Raw genomic sequence first — 20,350 nt, 5'->3', positions numbered from 1 at the left:
TCAAAACATGCTTCTGGGAAAGGGTAGCACATATCAAGATTTACAATTCATCTTGTGGGCGACGTACAAGCAAGTTTCTGGTTTTCAAATCAGTCTGAACTCTAGAACATTATTTAGACATCATCCAGGTGCTGAGTGATAGAAAGCTTTATGTCCAACTCAGGATTGGTAAGCTCCCTCTGAACACCTTTACCACTAGCTGGCACTCTAATTCGTTGCCAACTCGGTTATGCTCTGGTTGTAATGCTGCCAATGAATCTGTCGTCCACTTACTCTTTTCTTGTCCAGATTATGTGCTTCTAAGAGCTAAGCGGATCAAATCAATCTGCAGTCAGCTGGTAACACACAGCCATGAGTCTGCTCTGTGTGTACTAAAATCGGATGCCAGACCCTTATTTGCCTGCGCCGTTGCTAAATTTTTAGGGCATATATGGGGCATCAAGAGGAAAACCCAAATGTTTTAATGTATTATGTTTTTGTAGTGGACAATTGAAAATACATAGATTTCTTTTCCTAATAGTCAATTGCATAATGTTTTTTTCAATTATATCTGGCTTTCTATAGTTAATTGTTAGTCCTTCATTGTAGAATTGACAGTGATAAGATGATGTATTTTAAGTATTGTATATGTTTTTGCTTTTTAATTTTAATGCATTTTACTGTATGGCCAGCGATGATGTGGAAACTTTTATGGCATGAATGCCGAAAAAAAGTTATCAAAATGGAAATGGGTGGATAGATGAATGACTGAAAGGATGGATGTATGACAAAGGTTGGATGGAGGAGTGAAAAGTATGGAGAGATGGATAGGTGAAAGTATGAATGGATGAGTTAATGGATGGGTTTGTATTTGGATGGGCCGACGGAATGGTTAAAGACTGAATGATGGATGAAAGAATGAATGGATGACGGAATGTAAAGGTGAAATTGTAGAATTCAGCAAGTGCATAAAATGATGAATGGGTAGATGCTTAGATGAAAGAGACAAGAGAGATCTCCTGGGGAGGCTTGTGATACTTGCTTAATTTGCTTGGTGCCATAAGATCTTTGGTTCGAAGTGGGGGGTATTTTAAGGCTACTCCCTTGTGCATGCTAGTACACAGTGCAACTAAAAATGAGCATTAGTAAAGATTGTGGAGTTGCTGTGCCATACAGAAGTGTAAAGGTGTTCAAGATAGTGTGATACTGGGCAGCTGCTCCAGTATGGAGAGCATATTTGTGTGCACACACATTTGTGCACGGGCTTTTGTTGTATAGTTGTGCCTGTAGGTACATACTAGTGAAGAAATACATGTTTCCGGTGTCTTTTTGTGTATATTCATCAGAGTGCATTTGCTTGTTTCTAAGGATATTTTCATGTATATGGCACACACTTCAAACTAGTGTGCATTTAGGTGCTAAGGACACTTGTTTACATTTGGAGCCCGTGAAAGCCTCTGAATCAAGAGCACTAGAGATTAAGGATGGACATGTTTTACCTCTGGAGTTTTTATGTAAGTTTCCACCTTTTTAGGTTTCGCCTAGGCAGCGTATGCGCTGTCTCCACAAGAGATGCTGTATCCAGTATAGTGAGGCAAGCTCTGCCCACTTTCCGGGCATAACTTTGATTGGCTACAATCAAAAATTCTGCATTTTGATTGGTTTTCGGGTTTTTTTTGTCCCGCCTCCTGACTGCCCTGACGTCATTTTTGCACTTCCGAGGCAGTCAGCCCCTTTACTTAGAAAAACGTTTGGTTTCCCTCTCTCTCCCTGTTCCCTCCCACAGTCTGTAACTTCTTGCATCACAACTACACTCCACCCCCTCCCGTTCGTGCCTTCATTCGTGCTTGCTCCTCCATTTAAAATTCAATAGGGCTCGGGTAAATCCGAGTCCTATTTCATTTTGAATGCTTGTTTGCGTCGTGATTTGTGGCGTGATTTGCACTTTATGTGTTGCATGCGCACAATGCCTTGCATCGTAGGCATGCGCAACAAAACAGTGGCGTAGCTAATTGATGACGGGAGGCAGAGACAGGACAAGCAGCCATATTAAATTGTATTGGAAACATATATACTATTTAACCTCTCATCTTTGCTTTCATCTGTTACCACTTGCATCTCGCATGCTGGATGCATGTTTGGAATATGTAACAGACGCAGGTTTATTTTCCTCATTCCTGTGTACAAAACTGTGTGTTAACAGGCAGTGCAAAACTGAATAGGGGTGGATACTTGACAGTGCCCCTTGAGGTCACCTGTGACGTACAAGCACCACAGGGGGCATTGACTTACGCCCATCATTCGGCGATTTATGGCTGCGGTACGATGAGGCCCCTCCAAGACTTCCCACGCGTTAGTACTCGGTGCATCACATCTATGAGCGAGTGTGGTGCACTGCTATTAAGTGTACTACGGTATTCTGTTGGACAGATGACCCGCCCCCATGCGGGACAAACAGCGGGTGCACAGCGTGGAAATCTCCCGGGTGAAATCTGCAGCTGACAGAAAGTGATGACTGTGAGTGTCAACAAATATGTGAAGTTCTAGTGCTTAATTACACTTAATAGGGCTCGGTCCCACGGATTCTGCTATGTATCACGCTCTTCGACAAACACAGTGGCATTATGCAATGCATATTATGTTCACAGTTTTAAAAGGCTGGCAGTGTAATTTCGCATCACCGCACGGTAAACAAACTTTTACAATCCGTGTTGAACCCCGTGAGAGAAAGGCGGACCGGCATCGGCCCGCCGCAAGTATGGCCGGTGCACCTGCCCCCACCCGCTCTCGGTGGTGGGGCGCGTCCCCAATCGCGTCACCATGACGCGGTGCGCGCGCCTCAACATCAATAGGACCCCGGGTCTCCTAGTGACCTGAAAGTGATTGAATCACTTTCAGGTCACTTGTGGAACAAAGGCCAGGCCGGTTAGATCTGGCCCGGCAAGTGAGGGGTTTAAAAGGCCAGGGAGCATGGGACTCTGCCTCTGCAAGCTGACTGCCTGAGAATCCCAAGGGCTTCCCCAGACCCTCCCCCAGACCCGTCCTCCTGGACTTACTGCTCCTGCCGTGGCTCGTTCGGGCGTGCAGCCTTCCTGTGAGTCGCCACTGGATTACCGGGGGTCAGCAAAACAGTGAGTACCTGCTACAATTGCACTGGTGATTTGATTCTGTGCTTTTTGATCTGGTAAATACTGTCATATTCTATTGCATCGCTTGCATTTGTGATCTTGCATTAACTAAATTTGTGGTTTTGCATCATTTGCTTCCTGCACATCTGACCTGCTAAACGCTGTGCTACTCTCTTGCATTGTTTTGCATTTGTGATTATACATCAGCTGATTCTGTCGCTTTGCATCAATTGACTTTGTGATACTCTGGACCTTGCGACTCCCCTGGCAAGCTGTTTGTGATTTTCAGGTTTTTCTCAGCAAAAGCTGAGTGATACTATATTCATAGAAGCCCCATAGCTGCTACACTATGTCTGCCCAAGGCGACCCACAGCCCCCCCACCAAGCAGCATCAACCATGGATGCAGGTGTTCAACCCAGCAACACCAGAGATGACATGGAATGGCACTTACAGTAAAAAAGAAAGGGGCGCAACTCCATTCCAAGCTCACCGGAAAAACACGCAAAGCTTGCCCGCTCACCTCTCACTAGCCCCACAGTTGCAACTGCAAACCGCTATCAGGTTCTCCAACATACCCAGGACTGCGACGCCAACCCCCAGGACCACGGGGCAGCTGAACCAGGGACCTCTTCAGGTCCCACAAAAAGAGTGCGATCCCCCCCATCATCCTGAAGAACTTAGCCACTCACAAGGACCTTGTGGAACTACTGGATGAACATTGCAACTCCGCCTACACAATCAAGCCCAGGCAAGACCACGTCAAGATTATGCTCACCACCCCAGATGACTACAGGAGTGTGACCACCATACTTACAGAACAGAAAATGGAGTACCATACCTTTTCAATGACCACGGCACAAGCCCAGCAATTTGTAATACGGGGGCTCCCAGCAAATGCATCACTTGAGCACATTGCAGGGGACTTAGCTGATCTTGGTCACCCAGTCAAAAATGTCGCACAGATTGCCTGCCTCTCCAGCAGACAAGAACAAGAAATTTTCCCTCTTTGTTGTAGCCCTGTCCCCAAGCCAGAATGGGAAGCCAGCAGACCTCTCAGCAGTCACACGGCTCTGCAGCAGCATCGTGACCACAGAAGCACCTAGAGGTAAACGAGGACCAGTCATGTGCTACAACTGCAAGCGCTTGGGGCACACCTCTGCTTTCTGCCAACAGAAGCCAAAGTGTGTACGCTGTGGAGGCGAACACACCTCTAACCAATGCACAAGGAACCAGGAAACCGAACCAGCAAAGTGTGCCAACAGCGCAGGACCCCACCCAGCGAGCTATCGCGGCTGTCCCTACCTACAGAATGCAAAGAAGGTAGAACAACGCAAGCCACCCCCACAACCACAAAGGTCTTCCCAGCAATCATCAGCAGCAGACTAGCATCAAAGGAAGACCTACAACCGCAGACCTGCATTGGCACACAGGATCCCAACCCCCAATACAAACGACAGCAGTAGTGATGCACATGTGGATGGAAGGACATATGCGGACGTCACGGCACCTAAGCAAGCCAGCCCACCTCCAACAACCACACCGGGACCATCCTGTGAAATGGGCTCAACCATCAACTGGCAGGAACTCATTGTGAAGGTTGCGAAAGTAGTCGCAGACATGGACATCCACCCCGTGGTGACAATGGTGGCGAATATCATCGCCGGACTTTTCCCAGGTGAAGAAAGCAACTCCCATGGCAGCAAAAACTAAAAGAAACTCTCTCTTCGTGATGTGGAATGCTAACAGCATTCAGAAGAAAACAAATGAACTCCTACACCTGATGGAAACTAAGGAAGTGAGTGTTGCGCTTATCTCCGAGACTCATCTCCAAGGAAGCCAGAAGCTTAACCTAGCAAACCACAGGGTGTACCGCACAGATCGCCCAAATGGAGCCAAGGGCGGAGGAACAGCAGTCATTGTCAGCACAAAAGTATAGCACCACGGGATTGTACTACCACCAGCGGGGAGCATTGAAGCAACCGGCATATAGATCCAGACACCAGCAGGCCCTCTACAGATGATTGCTGCCTACTCACCCCCAGACAAGCTACACCCAAAAGACCTGGATGCCTTACTAGATCCCAACATACCAACACTAATTGGAGGAAACCTTAATGCCAAGCACCAGTGCTGGAACTCTCGCATTGCAAACATGAAAGGGCACGCTCTACTTGCCCACTCCAGGAAGAAGGACTTTGTAGTGGCAGGATCACTGACATAATATCGAGGGACAGAATATCGACTATCAAAAATATCGTGGAAAATATATCGACAGACAGAATATCGAGTTTGTATCTGCAAACAGGTAAGTACAAAAATATCGAGTAAAAAATATCGTTTACTAAAATATAGTTTATAAAAATATCGACTTTATTAAAAACAATGTTAAATTAAAATATTATTAAAAATTAATTACTAAAATATACTTAAAAATACTTAAATTAACTTATAATAATTAAATAATTAATGAAAGTTATAAAAAAATTAAATCATAATTGTTAAAACATATATATATATAGTAACATAATATAATTAAATAATATCCAATATTATTACCATACAATAGCAGAAGTGTTAAAATTACTATTCCCACTCCAAAGAGTGCAATCGTAGGGAAAGCGTAGGGGTTAAAATTACTATTCCCAATCCAGTGGGTGCAACAGTAGGGAAAGCGTTGGATAGTGTAGGGGTAAAAATTACTATTCCCACTCCACTGGGTGCAACAGTAGGGAAAGCGTTCGATAGCGTAGGGGTAAAAATTACTATTCCAACTCCAAGGAGTGCAACAGTAGGGAAAGCGTTGGATAGCGTAGGGGTTAAAATTACTATTCCCACTCCAAAGAATGCAACAGTAGGGAAAGCGTTGGATAGCGTAGGGGTTAAAATTACTATTCCCATTCCAGTGGGTGCAACAGTAGGGAAAGCGTTGGATAGCGTAAGGGTAAAAATTACTATTCCCACTCCAAAGAGTGCAACAGTAGGGAAAGCGTTGGATAGCATAGAGGTTAAAATTACTATTCCCACTCCAGTGGGTGCAACAGTAGGGAAAGCGTTGGATAGCGTAGAAATAAAATTTACTATTCCCACTCCAGTGGGTGCAACAGTAGGGAAAGCGTTGGATAGCGTAGGGGTTAAAATTACTATTCCCACTCCAGCGGGTGCAACAGTAGGGAAAGCGTTGGATAGCATAGGGGTAAAAATTACTATTCCCACTCCAGTGGGTGCAACAGTAGGGAAAGCGTTGGATAGCGTAGATGTAAAATTTACTATTCCCACTCCAGTGGGTGCAACAGTAGGGAAAGCGTTGGATAGTGTAGGGGTCAAAATTACTATTCCCACTCCAGTGAGTGCAACAGTAGGGAAAGCTTTGGATAGCGTAGGGGTAAAAATTACTATTCCCACTCCAGAGAATGCAACATTAGGGAAAGTAAATTTTTCATATATTATTATTTTTTAAAATTAATATCTATAAAAAATTATTTAAAAGTAATTACCAATTTAATATAATATAATAATTAATCTATTAAAATTACTAATTAACATTAATTATTTCAATTAGTTACCTATTAATACAAATTAATTACAAATTAACAATTAATTATTTAATAATTAAACATTAATTTACAATCAATTCGAATTAAATACAATTAAATTAATTTAATTATTTAATTCATTATAAATAAATTACTTCCCATCCTATTCCCCTATAAACCAACAACCCGCTACAGAAAATAAATTAGTAAAATTAACATAATTAGCAAATAATCAATTAATTAAAATGAATTACAAATTAAAATATAATAAATTACCAAATATAAATTAATTAACAATTATAAATTAATACCAATAAATACATTTACATATTTAATTAATTATAATTAAATTACTTCCCACTCAATTCCCCTATAAACCCACAACCCGCTACAGAAAAAAAATTAGTAAAATTAACATAATTAGCAATTAATCAAATAATTAAAATTAATTACCCATCAAAATTTAATTATTTACCAAATATAAATTAATTAACAATTATTCAAAAAATAATACCAATAAATACATTTACATATTTAATTAATTATAATTAAATTACTTCCCACCCTATTCCCCTATAAACCCACAACCTGCTACAGAATTAAATTCCGCAAAAATTATAAATACACAATTCATTATTAAAAATTAATTATAACATAAATACACACTTTTCACACATATAATAACATAAAAAACACTATAAAAAATTTGATATTATTAAAAAATTCGATAATTTTAATAACCTATATTATAAACTTCGATATTTTAACTATCTATATTTTTACCATTCGATATTACATTACTTACCTTGAAAACGATATTTTTGATATCTATATTCTGTCCATTCGATATTTTGTCCAATCTATATTTAAAACTCGATATTATGTCCATTCGATATTTTGGACTCGATATTTTGACTGTTCACCGTAGTGGCAGGCCCAACTTGCCCAACACACTACCCGGGTGCTGCACGGTACAAACCTGATGTCCTGGACATAGTAGTCATGAAGAACCTATCACAATCTATGGAGCTTGAGACTTTGACAGCGCTGACATCTGATCACAACCCAGTATTGATCACAGTTGGAGATGTGATTGAAAACCAACAACAGGGCACCAGGCACAACTACAAGAAGGCGGACTGAAGTCTCTACAAGAGAAGCCTGGAGGAGACAATGGCCCCTGGCCCCATACACTGCATTAAAGAAATTGATCAGGCGGTCCCCAACTTCACAGCTGCAGTCCATACTGCTATCGAACGCAGCATTCCCCAGCAAGAGCCCAAACGCTTCTCCATCTACGACCTCCTGAATGGCATCAAGAAGTCAATAGCTGTCAAAAACAAAGCCCGGAGAGAGTGGCAAAAGTACCGCACCCCCGATCTGCTGAAAAGATACAACGAACTGACAAAACAGCTGAAGACGCAAATAAGCCAGCACAGAGGTGAGAAATGGGAAGCAGCAACAGCCAATCTAAAGGACTCTGACAACTCTCTATGGAGAATGACCCGACGCTTGACTGGAAAGAAAGAACCAAACCCACCCATACAAGGAAAGACACACCTGGCATGCAGCAACAGGGACAAGGCTGAGGTCCTCGCCGAGACACTGGAGGCATCCTTCAGGCCCATCCAGGCAAGCAAAATGGCGGCAGAAGTTGAACAAGAGGTCACAAAGCACCACCTGGAGCACCCGCCAGAAACCGAAGCTTCAACCATTGAGGAATGCTCAACAGGTGAGGTCCAAGCCCTAATAAAGAAACTAAAAAATGGCAAGGCTCCAGGAAAGGATGGAATAACAAACCAAGCCATCAAGATGCTCCCAGATGCTGCAGTGGATCAACTTACAGAGATATTCAATGCGTGTATGCAGCAGCAGTACTTCCCCAAAGCCTGGAAAGAGGCAAGAGTCATTGTTTTCCCTAAAGCTGGAAAACCACTACGAGACCCGGCAAACTACTGACCCATAAGTCTGCTATCGGGCCTATCAAAGCTCTTTGAAAAAGTTATACTCGCTCGCCTCACGGACTTTGCCTCAAGTGAAAACCTCCTCTCCAAAGAACAGTTTGGGTTCCGGAAAGACCACTCAACAAATCACCAACTTCTCAGAGTTGTGGACATCATCAGCCATGGATTCAACATCCAAAAGTCTACAGGAGTAGTCTTCCTGGATGTAGCCAAAGCCTTCGACCGAGTATGGCACAAGGGACTGATTTACAAACTCATCAAACTCAAGTTCCCAAGCTACCTGGTTAAACTGCTCTCTAACTACTTGTTAGGACGGACCTTCCACGTGACGGTACGAGAGGAATGCTCATCAACGCACCATATCCTCGCTGGAGTGCCTCAGGGATCAATTCTCTGACCTTTTCTCTTTAACATATTTACCAACGATATCCCCACAGACTTAAAGAAGACTGATCTGGCTCTTTACGCTGATTGTATTGTATTGTATTGTATTGTATGTTGGATTCATATAGCGCTTATCACCCAGGGGTCTCTAAGCGCTTGCCTTGGGAACCCGTCCTGGCTTTTCCCTTTGAGATAGCCCCTACAGGGCATCCCCAAGGTGAAAGCCAGGCATCCCGCCGCAGGGGGCCGTTGTGGAGATTAAGCAAGCTTAATGCCCAGAGTTGCAGAGTGTGAACCCATGATTAGGTCAGGCACCGAAGCGAGAATTATCGAGTCTGTGGACATTTGAGCTCAAGACCCTGCCGCGTCGGGAATTGAACCCTGGTCCCGGGTCTGACCTCTGCTTCAGGGTCTACCTGCTCTAACCAGTGAGCCACACTTCTCCACGATGATGATGTTGCAGTCATCTCCCAATCCTTCAGCGAAATAGAAGTGGCTAAGAACCTTGAGGCATCACTCAACAGTCTCTATGAATGGTACAGCGACTGGCAGATCAACCTCAACACAAGTAAAACCACAGCAACATTATTCACCAGGAAGCTGAACAGGAAACATCCACAGATCCTCCTCAATGGGGATGAGATCAAATGGGAAAACAGCAGCTCCTACCTAGGGGTGACTCTGGACTCTAAACTCAGCTGGAGAAACCACATAGAGAAGACCTGCCAGAAAGCAGCAGCCAAACTGGCTGCATTATACCCACTCCTGAAGACCAAGTCGATGCCCATGCAGAGCAAGGTGCGAGCAATCACCGCAATAATTCGACCAACAATGACATAGGCTTCACCAGTTTGGAGTGGCTGCCGCCCGCAGCTTCGGGAAGACCTACAGAGACTACAGAACAAGGCCTTACGGATTGCAGCAGGTGCACCTATGTTCACACGAACAGCAGACCTCCACAGAGACCTAGGCATTGAGATGTTGGACGACCATCTCCTCAAACTCAACAGGAAATTCTACAAAGGATTAGATCAAAAGGAAAACCCACTGATCAGGAAACTCGCAGACATCTCTACAAACCCATTTGACCGCTACCCGCGACCCATTGAAGCGCTAACCTTGCGAAACTGAAACAGCAACGCAGCATCCAAAAACTCATCACTGCTTGAAGGCAAACGCCGGCAGGTACGCAAAACTCACCACTGCCAGAAGGCATAATCGCCTCGGCAAGCAACCAAAACCCTATAGCTGCCAGATAGCATAATCACCTCGGCAAGCAAATAAAACCCTTTAGCTGCCAGATGGCATAATCGCCTCGGAAAGCAACCAAAATCCTTTCGCTGTCTGATGGCATAATCGCCGCGGCAGGCACCCAAAACTCAACACTATCAGAAGGAACTAGATAGACAAAGACGACATTCTCTCTGAGGAATCATGCTGACAATTCTGCAAACTCAACTGACCGCTACCCGCGGCCCATCACTGAGCTGACCATGTGATACAACCTCAACTGTGACAAAGAGTCACACATCAATAAGACAACCTAAACAGCGACTAAAAAATTAGAAATGAATGTGGAGTAATGAGGCTACTGCCTCGGTATCCAAAAACTCATCTCTGTCAGAAGGAATCTGACAGACGAAAACAAGACAGACAGGCAGGACTCTGCCCCTTTGACTCTGCGTCCCACGGCCTGCCCCTCCAGCCTCTAGGAGGCTGTAATTCTTTTCTTTTTGTTCTTTCAGGTGCCGTCATCGTGCGGCGTTGTTTTGGGGGTCCAGAGCAGTGAAGGAAGTCGAGAGGGCAGAGCGGCGTTGGTGCATTGAGGTCCCGGGTGGAATCGGCATTCTGCACAATGGGTGTTGGAGCAGCTAAGATTTCCAGAGGCAGAACAGTGTTGGTGCACGCGGGGCACAGCGCGATGATATTTGGGAATGCTCATATTTAGAGTGTGCGCTGCTCATATTGGGTATGTACGCTGCTCGGATTTGGTATGTGCGTTAAAGCATTGTGCGCTTGATCAGCGCAAGTGGCAAAGGTTGTTTTAAGGCAGAACTGTGAGCATAGTTGTTAACGCTGAAACACCGGTGCTCCAATTTTTAACTCCACGGAACAGCAGCAATGCGCGTCCTTACCTTAAGGCAGAGTTCTTCAAACTGTGGGGCGCGCACCCCCAGGGCGGCGCGACACCATCCCAGGGGGGGGCGCGCACTCAACCCTAAAATCCTACCTTTGTTGTCCTCTGCGGCGCATGTCTTCACCCATTTCAAATTGGAATTTCTTTCATTAGCGAACTCCTGGTGACAAAGGGTTGGAGGGGTGATGGAGGGGAAATCATTGGGCACGACGTGCCCATGCTTTTGTCAGCTAAGTGCTAACAGTTCACCCTCCCAGGAGGGGGTTAATTGGTAGCGCTGAAATGCTTCAGCTGCAGTGGGAGGCAGGACGTCTCCTCAGCTAAAACCGAAATTAAAGGAATAGACAGTCCTGTTCTTTTGCGTTCGATTTCAGAGCAGAGGAGACTCCTTGCCTCCCACTGCAGCTTAGAAAGTACTTTTATTTGTCTTTAAATACAAACATTACACTTTAGTTGCATTAAGAAAGCCTGCAAAAATAAACGGCATTATTCATTTTGTGCCGAATCGGACCCTAACAAACCATTTTCCGAGCAGTATAACCACTTTAGGCACTGAGGAGCAAAAGAATTTTGAGAAACAATTTTTAGTTGGACATGAATCTGCCGATATGCCATCTATTCCGTCAACCAATGTACCCTTTGTCATGGACACCACATTGAGATGCAAGACTGTACAAGTCCTATAACAACAGATTGTATTTACACCAGGAGAGCTGCCAACAATGCTGAGTGTGGAGCACAGCTCCAAGAGGCGCGGGAAACAACACTTCTGAGAAATCCAAGTTGACTACGTCTGTAGAAACTCTGGCTGCACCCGGGCCACTTTCCTGAACTCCTTCATATGCGTCTGCGGGCACTGCATCTCACACCAGCTGATAGGCACCATCTGTACTCCTGCTTCACTATGGGCAACCACCACGCCCAGCTCGTTCTCAGCGGTTGTCAACAGATAGTTGGACTGTGTATCACCAAGAGAAATAACTTGCCAGGACGATGTCACCAGGTTGGAAACTCTTGTACACTACAACCTTGTTTTTTCAGTGGCTCGAATGTCTTCCTTTCGTATTGGTCCTCTGAATGTATTCTTCAATGGAGTGGATGCAATGTAGAGGATCTGAACTTTGGCAAAGCGGGAATTAATGCTGCACACCTTACAAGGGACAGTTGCACCCACGTCAGGTAGGAGCTGGGACTGCGCATCTCTCACCACAGAAACCGTAGGCAACATTCCATTATCACTTTTCTTCATCACATACCCTGAGAGGGAGGCATAAATGTACCCATGCCTGCTGTATGTCCCACTGCCAGGGTAAAAGTCTTCAAGACTGCACAACCGTTCTCCGGGTATACAGTACCGTGCTGGAGCCATGACCACTAACTGCTCTGCTGGTCCCAAACACTCTAGCGCAGCGACGCATGCTCTAGCGAGCGTGAACCCACTGCAGCTGAAATAACTGTTCCATAGCTGCCAAGGTTTAAGATTGCAAGGTGTGACACTTTTATCATTTCCGTGTAATTATGAATTACATTTCAACCACTGAGTGACACTTTTCTCGCAAGCAAAATCAAGCTGACGAGGGAAATGTATATAAACATTATAAATGACACACATGCTACTTTAGGAAATTTAATTGTACTATAATTGTTTATTGGAGGTAGCATACAGCAAAATTTTCACATTGCGGAGTCCAGAGTGTACAGGGCACTCTATCGCGTAATTTGCACATGATGTTATCTGTTTGAGAGCATTTGCCACTTCTGAAATTTGTTTGATACCAGAACAATTATTAGATACTGTATAGCGACATTATGTACTTTAGGTCGTAAGAGGCACTTATGAGTTAAATAATATATGTTTATTGTTTGAAGTCAATGATTGGTGTTGTTTTAATATGGATGGATAATAATACTGACACCCATGTATTTGCGATGTTTTTAATATGTGTATTTGTGATTGTATATATGGTTGTGCTTTGCAAACCAAATAAAGCGTTTTGAACTGAACTGAACTGACACACATATTGGAGCATTAATTCAATTAATTCACTTGCATAAATTCTAGACCCCTTGGCTTCAGAGTTTATGTGAGTTTTCAGATCTTTAAAAACAATTTCTGTATTAGCAAAATTTGCATTGTGTTGCTTGGATTTTTATTCCATAGGATAACTCTGTTAATTAATGACAGAATCATACATTGACTTGAAAGTCATAATTGGCTAAATATATTTACGAACAAGCTACCTGAGAGATTCAGAATATTGAATGGCTTTTAAATGTGACATATTGTTTTCCGTTGCCATGCTGCCACTGGCATTCCTATTTGATTATATTTTCGAAATTCAAAAGCTTTGTATGATTGTGGCAGTATTTAATTCACAGTTCTTCTTACCCCCATGCACAGTTCTCCTTCCGGTAACCTCACTCAGGTAAACTTGTGTGCCATCCTGCTCACTACCAATTAGATCGCAGGTGGAAAAGGCCTAACGCCACTGTATGTCAATTGGATAGTAAAGACTGTGGGCCTTATAAAGTTATTTGCTGCCTCGTCGCCACAGACACATACATACATGGGTAAAAACTACATCATGGCTGCAGGTTAGCCATGCCAGCATGGTGTTCTTGTCATCACTTGTGGTTCCTGACTGTAGGCCTACCAAAGCAGAAGGTGGTGAGCCCATTATAAACTAAAATCCCCCATGCTGTGGTAGTGTTCTTCCGTGGCGTGGTACTTTTCTGCCCTACTTCTAGTACTACACTAACCTAGTCACATAGCTAAAAACAACTGTAACAGCAATTTATTCACGGCAGCAGCGGATAAGTGTTTAAAAAGATGTTATTGATAACTACAGTTTAGTTAATAGATTACCTGCTCTATCAAGAACTTAATAATTATTCATGATCGTCACTGGACAGCAGCTGAGTAGGCTTGGTCCCTCCCAGTCGCATGATATATTACCGCCACTGATGTGCCATCAGTCATGCTGCAACCAATGAGCACAGCAGCTTGCTGCACCCACTCTCACTGCGACTGCCCACCCCCCCACCTTTTCCCCCGGTGCTACGCGGTGACCCTGACTCCTGAGCCAGCCAGCCTCTTTAGCCCTGACTTTGGATGACTGGTGCAGGTGGGATCTGATCCCACATTGGAACCATCCATGTGCGCTCTATAAAATGCGGTCGAAGCGCGGTGGGGACAGGCTTTTCCATGGTGTAATTTGTAGCAGTACAAGCGCAGTGAACTCGTGTTTGGGCTGCCTAAGGACAGCTGTGTGAAGTGCGCGATCTGGGGCAGTCTGCTGAAGGAAGCCTGTGCTCTATAAAATGAGGTAGAAGCGCGGTGGGGGCAGGTTTTCCAGGGGGTAATTAGTAGCAGTACAAGCGCATTTGAAAGCGTGGTTGGGCGGCCTAAGTATAGCTCTCAGTGCGGAAATAACTCGGCAGCTGACGTTAAGGGGTCTTTTCGATTACAAGCGCAATTTGTAAGCACTTGTAATCCCGACCGTGTTGGTGTCCTTTCTCTCCAGTTGTCATAGTGCAGGCTATACTCAAGGACATCAAAGCAATGTACAAAAATGTATTCCAGCACTTGAAAAGTAATCAATACTCGTGCTTATGACGACTCCATTGAAGGCTTCGCTCTTTAGTTAGCCAAAGGGTGATCTTAGGCACAATAAATGCGATGCCAAATAGATTACATGTTCCATAGCATCTTAGGTATATATGTCCATGATAGTACTAACACAGCTTGTTATTTCTTATTTACTGTACATTTCGTACCCTGGGTAGCAGTGATGGAGCAAGTATTCGCACGTAAAGCGACTTGCTCACATTCAAGAACCTCGCATAACCAATAATGTTATTAACCAACCTGTTTTGTCATTAATAATGCACTTTCACACAACACGCGGGTGTCCCAGAGATGCTTGCCTATGTGTCTATTAATCTTAACGAAGCTTGCATACTGAAGGATCGCTGTTTTGCAGAAATCTAGTCTGCGCATGCGTCGGTCATACCCATGTGACGTGACGCACTCGTAGTTCTGGAGGGATTTTTCGCATATGCGCATTATTGCAAATATGGCCGCTTTATTCTGTAACATGCATCTTGCTTGCTACCGCTGCTTTTGCACAGCTGTCTATTTCTGCTTAACCTCTAATGCTATAGATATTACAAAGTAAGGGGTACAGTGAAGCTAATCATGGTATACAGTGTATTCATTTTTCCTGTGTTTCTAATTTGTTTTCGCTTACTTTTCATGTACCGCGTATCTGTGGGCCTGGGAGTGGGGAGCCTCTGCATCGTAGAAGTCTGAAAGGGACTCATCACGTGACAGGAGAAACGAAGTCTTGCAACAGTGGAACTCAGCCAGCTGGCTGCCGAAACCGAGATGCTCCTGGGAACTTGCTCTCTGCCCTAGGAGAAGACTTCGACTTGTACCTGAAATGTATCAACTTATATGATAATGTTTGTGTGCCCTATTGTTTCAGCACTATTATACCATGGGAACTGGAATGTAAGGAGTGGGTACGAAAAATTAAATATCGATTGTGGGAACACAAAATTCTAGGTGGTGACAATGACCTAACCACCTCTCTTGTCCAATCCAAAGTTGGGGATCCTGTCATTTGCAACATTTGTGGGTGGTCCACTGACCCGAAAACAGTATAACTAGTCTAGTTTTAGCTAAAGAAATTGTCCGACTTGTCCGAGTAGCTGGCCTGTCACTGACCCTACGAACTCTATAGGTGATTGATACAGAGAGCTGCGGAGCACTCTGTCCGTAATTTCCACAAACTGACTAGGGTGGAATAGTCTTAAGTGCTGGCGAAGCACTTTGCTGGAAGATTCGAGAACCCAATCGGGGTCATTGGTGGATTCCGTGCAGAGAGGGAGTAGCGCAGGTGCTGCAACCGAAGCTGCAGGTGTTGGTCGTGCCCTTTGATGAGCCCAGTCCTGATCCAAATCCTGATGGGTATCCTGTCCTGACTGTCCATGAGCTGTACCTGCTCGCCTACTGGCATCCTAAGTCCTTGAGGGTCCTTGTCCTCGCCTTTTCCCAAACTGACCCGTGGCCAGGGGTAGTCCTCATTTCCGTCCTAGGTAAATATATAACTGTGGGTGTCCGTCTACCTATACTGTTTTTTCCTCTCTTCCTTTTAAATAAAGCATCCTTGCCTATGTTATTTTCCCTGTCTTTCCCAAAGATTTTACATACAAACTGTTCTATTAGTTATGTTCCATTTTTCCCCTTACCTGTAGGATATTGTTGAACTGTTACTTATTCAGGGTGATCTATTTTACTCTCCTTTAGAGACTATGTTTTAAATAGTAGATAGAATAAGGTTTGTTCTAAATCACTGATAAATTCTAGAACTCTACTAAAAAGTATGTTCTTTCTCATTTTACCTGCCTTAGTATAAGCCTGAAAACTGAATAGCATGTTCCCTGTCACCCTTTCCCTGTAGTTTTCGCTCGCACTCAATGGTGCTCACTCTCATTCATAGTCACATTTTAGTCCTGATTCTAGTTATTGATATTCTAATCTGTATAGACGTTTTTTTATGGCATACGAACTCTAAACATTTACTATATAAAATCTTGAAAACCCTTCAGGTGTCTGTGGTCATTACACATTTTAAATTGTTATGCAAATATATAAGGTATTTTTGATAGTCTTATCTCCTACCCACTGCTAGCTCCTGATTCGTCGGGAACATAGGTACCTGTGGCATGGTGGTAAGTCAGGTACTCTGGAAATAGTAGTAAGAAAAACACAAGAATTACTGATAGTGACGTGTAAACTCGCCCGATTCACAAAAATGCAGTCTTAAACACGTCATGGGCCAAAATGCGTGTAATTGAGTGAAATAAAGAGTTGGGCGACCTGCGCGCTCTATCAGTAATTTTTTGGTAGCAGTAGTATGGTTAGGACTAGTTAAGATAGGTAGATAAGATAGTTTCTGATGAACTGTGAAAAATAAAATGTGCTGCTAAAATTTTATTGCTGCTAAAATAAGTTTTTTATATTATTGCTTTGAAAATGTTATAAAATGTTTTGAAATTATATTTTATGAAATGCTGCTATATTATTGCATGTGATTAACAAATTGTGAGTGATCGTTCAATGTTGTTTGGAATCCCCGGGGAAATAGAATAGCAGGTGGTGAGTAGAATCCACTTGGCTGTGAGGTCACTGGCTGGGAGGAAGATTAGTGCATGGTTAGGCAGAACTGGAAGCGCTAATTAGGATTTTTCTGAATAAATGATTGAATAAATGATAGCTACAAGTCCACTGTTGAAACTTCCGTTGTGATATCACCTAGTAAGGGTCACACGCGGAAGGAGTAGTGGGTTCTTCGGAGCTTGAGTGATAGCAAAAGAGTCCGCTGGTGAAACTTTTGACTTAGTATATATCCCGGAAAGAAGTGGATGAGTCAAAGAAGTAGCAGGTTCTCTAATGCTCGTGTGAGAGGATAGGCAGAGAGGTCTATCCGAAGTGAATGAAAAGTAGACAGAAGTGGTTTACTTGCAGTGAGAGAAAAACCTTTTTCCTTTTTAAAACCCTCGAGCACAGTGGCGAAAGTTATACGTTGTTAACTAAATTGAGCACTTGCACTTTAAGAAAAATTAGGTTAACCATATACACTGATAGCCAATATGGTTACGGGGTTGTGCATGACTTTGGCCAGTTGTGGCTGCAAAGAGAATTCATGACTTCCTCAGGTACCCCTATCAGAAATGGAAAAGTGGTACAGAACCTACTGGAAGCAATCCAGTTACCCAAAGAATTGGCGGTGGTCAAGTGTGCTGCTCACAAATCTGGCAACGATGATGTGACAGCCGGAAATCGATATGCTGACCAAATTGCCCAATATTGTGCACGATACAAAATGTCAATAAAAATCAAATTATGGGGAGGCGGAAACAGCTGCCAACTTATGGTGTTTGAGAATGTATCTACTTGGAAGGAACTGAAAGAGTTGCAACAAGCAGCAGAACCAGAAGAAAAGGAGAGATGGGAGAAAGATGGATGTCAACCTAGGGATAGGGATGGTGTCATTGTTTGTGGTAATGGTACGCCTGTATTACCAGATAGCATGGTTGCTCCAATGGCAATACTCATACACGGAGACTCACACATAGGAAGGGATGCGATGGTCCGTGTTTTCAAAGAAGTATGGTACAATTCGAAGTCCAGGAACATTGCAGATGCCCTTTGCCAGAGGTGCTTGACTTGTCAGCAGTTTAACCCTGGGAAGAGAACAGTAGTGGGACAAAGTACAATTGGAAAGGCAGAAGGTCCCTTTTCCAGACTACAGGCTGACTTTATTCATTTACCCATGTGCAAAGGATATAGGTACGTTTTGGTAATAGTCTGTCTGTTCTCAAGATGGGTGGAGGCATACCCAGCAAAGAAAAATGATGCTCTTACTGTAGCCAAATTGTTACTAAGGGAACGGATACCTAGGTACGGTTTTCCAGACACGATTGAATCAGACAGAGGTAGGCATTTTGCCAACGAAATATTAGATGATCTTTATAAAGCATTCAAAATTACCCCAAAACTGCACTGTGTATATCATCCAGAGGCTTCTGGAGTAGTCGAACAGGTGAATGCCACTATAAAGTCAAGATTGGGAAAAATGAGTAATTCTACAGGATTGAACTGGATAGAAGCTTTACCCCTTGTCCTGATGGGATTGAGAAGCATTCCAGACCGAAAGACAGGCCTGGGTCCCCATGAGATACTAATGGGGAGAGTGATGCGACAGGCATGGGTACCAGGACACAAACTGCTAAGTATTTCTGATGATTTGGTATTAGAATACTGCAAGCAGCTGGGTGACCAAGTGCGTTCTATCTCTCACCAGATTGGGGAGGACGCCGTCGCCTGGCCAACAACTCCAGTTCATAATCTGAAACCCAGTGATTGGGGTGTGTTAAAGAAACACACCCGGAAGAGTTGCCTTGGACCGAAGTGGGGAAAACCAAGACAAGTGATCCTTGTCACCACAACTGCAGTAACGTGTGCAGGCGTGCCAAAGTGGATCCATGCCAGTCATACCAAGCGGGTGACCGGAGAAGAAGCGACTGAGGCTGAAGGTGGTGCAGCTGAGGGGTCTCCAGATGAGGGTCCGGAACTAGCTGATGTCGAACTACCGAGCACCAGTCAAGACGAATGGTTCCCAGCAGAAGATCTGATTCTTGATCCAATAAGAACCAGAAAGTATTCCTACCTAGATAGAGAGTGGGATAGTGAGGACGAGACAGGAATAGACGGAGACAATCAGGTTATTGAGAATTGCATCAAACCTGATAAGGAAATAGGTCAAGTAGGGATGAACCAAGTCATCGACACTCCTCCAAAGACTCCAGAAACCGAAAAGGGACAGATTGTAATTAGGGCTGAAGTTCATGCGGAAGAAATTCAAGGGTTCGAAGTGCATGAACAGGAACAGATAGAAATAGACGAACGTGTTCAGGAGACAGAGTCTGAAACAGTTGAAAGTCAAAGACAAATTCAAAATATACCTGAACAAGGCCAGCTTAGAAACCAGGTGGAAGAAACTGAAGAAAGACCTGGGACTAGTCAGACAGGAAGGGAAAAAGATACCGTCAAAATAACAGTGCCACAACTGAACGAAAATAAAAGGGCTCGTGAGGAGAGCCAAACTACAGTGACAGCTAAAAGACTCAAAAGGAAGAAAAGTGAACCCAGATTCATAAAAAGACTAAGACTAAGATTGAAAACAGTAGAGGAGAAATTAGAAGACCGAAAAAGGGCTGCCAGTGAAAGAGAGAAAACAGGAGCCCAGCCAAACAGACGAAGTACCAGGATAAAAAGACAAAACAAAAATTATCGGAGTCCTGAATGGACTTACCTGGTGTTGGAAGAAATTGAAGATCTCAAAATAAGCGATAAAAGCGACAAAGAATCAATTGCTGATCAGGGTTCCGAAGAAGAAGACCCAACCTGAAAGTGTAACTACGTAAGCCTCTTGTGTAGAAGATACAAAGAGGGGTTGGAAAGCTTCTTTTGAGCCAAAATGTCTGATTCAAATGTGAATGGAAGACCTAGAGGAAACTGTTGTAAAACATGCTGCAAAGTATGTTTGTGTAGTGTAGCCATAGTACTGATATTGTGGATAGGACTAACAATTACCATTCCATTTATGATAAGTAAAGATACTAACCTGTACCCTACTAAACAAGTGACGTCAGAC

At 43.7% G+C, this 20,350-nt stretch overlaps 1 pseudogene; it reads right to left on the bottom strand.

Moving 5' to 3' along the window:
• Positions 1-11,913: 11,913 nt before the first annotated feature.
• Positions 11,914-12,502, bottom strand: LOC147685039 (exosome complex component CSL4 pseudogene; annotated as a pseudogene).
• Between the last annotated feature and the right edge of the window lie 7,848 nt (positions 12,503-20,350).

Source organism: Lissotriton vulgaris, chromosome 10 (genome assembly GCF_964263255.1).
Source record: "Lissotriton vulgaris chromosome 10, aLisVul1.2, whole genome shotgun sequence".
In the NCBI taxonomy this organism is placed as follows: domain Eukaryota; kingdom Metazoa; phylum Chordata; class Amphibia; order Caudata; family Salamandridae; genus Lissotriton; species Lissotriton vulgaris.
Note: the sequence above shows the minus strand (reverse complement) of the source record. Positions and strands in the feature narration are given on the sequence as shown.